The following is a 1,713-nucleotide window of genomic DNA, read 5'->3' on the forward strand; positions in this document are numbered from 1 at the left end:
TGGACTATGAACTCAGCATTTCAGTCAAGCTAGATGTAGTTAGCATTGATAGCTGCTTAGAGCTACATTTTTGGACCTAGTTTTATAAAAGAAAAGACTAATAAAGTCTGAAGAGTAGTCAGTTACAATCATGCTAGAAGGCACTTATTTCCTGGTGAAAAAAAAAAAAAAAAAAAAAAAAAAAACTCATGCAAAGACCAGTCTAATGAAAACTGGTCATTAGGACTGATGGTCATTATGTGTGGTTCTGCATCCGTCAAAGTCAGAAATTATCCACACACACATCACACATCTGCAAGGAACAAAAAATTTCGTATAGCCTCGTGGCTTTATAGGCTTTTTAAAATACCTAATTGCAATAAAGAATGCAGTACAGATCTCTCTCTCTTTTTTTTTTTTTGAAACCAATTACACTCTTTTACTATTTTCTTATCTTTCAACATAAACTGAACACAATCTTGTGATAATTAAACCAGAATTCTGTATGTGGTAATTACTAACTTTATTTATAAGTTCCAGCTAAAGGGAAAAAAATGTGTATTATTTATCTCTAAGTAAAAGCCATTTCAAGGTAATAGTTCATTTTCCTACTTTAAGACAGGAAGAAAAAAATATTTTTTCTTGGCTTTATCTGTGATACAGAAGTTTTACAAACTATATGGAAAGGGATTTGCATGCTAACACAACTCACACGTATTCATCAATAAACATTTACCTGAAGCTTTTACAAGAGACAGCTGGTAATGGAGAGTCATCCAACTAGGTCTAGAAAGTCGAAATTGACCCAAATTTATCATCTGGAACCATAAATCCAGCTCTGCCAGATTGCACGCAATATTCTCTTCTGTATTAGGAATGATCTTTTTTGGGTTCTTTGTTCGGTTTGGTGGGTTTGGTTTCTGCAGTGTATGGTTTAATTTATCGGGTGGTTAGTTCCCATTTGAAGGCAAAAAGGAATTTTCCAATACCAAAATCCAAATAGAGGGCACAACAAAGTCTAGGAGGACGGTCTCTTGAAATGTTGCTGGTCAAGTTTGGTGGAAACTGCGCATGACGGGAGTCCTGAGACCTTCAGGAAGCGACGTCCTGTAAGTTTGGGATTAGCCCAACTGACAGGCAAATGGGAAGAAGACTCTTTTGGAGGTGTGGTGGACACACACTGTGACATTGGTTTCGGGGGTAGGACGGAGCAATATCGTTTCTCTGGACAGTCGGCTAGAGCCCACCGCCGGCTAAGCTCCCGTCTGTCCCCAGAACACGCTGTTGCACAAGCAAAAGGTGATCTCAGGGGCCCCCAGGTAGGCAACAATGCCTCGCCCCTGTGAGTGTCCTCACGCCCAACAGCCTCTTCCATCCTTGTCAGGGGGACGGCTCACCTTCTGTCCTCTATAACACAGGAAACTCTTTTTAATAAGAGAAGATTTTAGGGGCACCTGGGTGGCTCAGTGGGTAAGCTTCTGCCTTCGGCTCAGGTCATGATCTCAGGGTCCTGGCATCGGGCTCTCTGCTCTGCGGGGAACCTGCTTCTCCTTCTCTCTCTCTGCCTACTTGTGACCCACCTCTCTGTCAAATAAATAAACAAAATCTTTGAAAAAAAATAAAGAAAGAAAGAAAGAAAAGAAAAGAAAAGAAAAGAAAAGAAAAGAAAAGAAAAGGAAAGAAAAAAGAAAAGAAAAGATTTTTAAAAATCTACCTGTGTGAACAAAAACCACT

General features: G+C 39.6%; 1 non-coding gene across 1 annotated transcript; it reads right to left on the minus strand.

The window, feature by feature from the left end:
• Nucleotides 1-1,270: 1,270 nt before the first annotated feature.
• On the minus strand, nt 1,271-1,395 carry LOC131808755 (U6atac minor spliceosomal RNA). Its single transcript, XR_009344954.1, has one exon. It is a non-coding gene; the product is annotated as a U6atac minor spliceosomal RNA (small nuclear RNA).
• Nucleotides 1,396-1,713: the final 318 nt, after the last annotated feature.

The sequence above is a fragment of the Mustela lutreola genome, chromosome 9 (genome assembly GCF_030435805.1).
Source record: "Mustela lutreola isolate mMusLut2 chromosome 9, mMusLut2.pri, whole genome shotgun sequence".
Classification (NCBI taxonomy): domain Eukaryota; kingdom Metazoa; phylum Chordata; class Mammalia; order Carnivora; family Mustelidae; genus Mustela; species Mustela lutreola.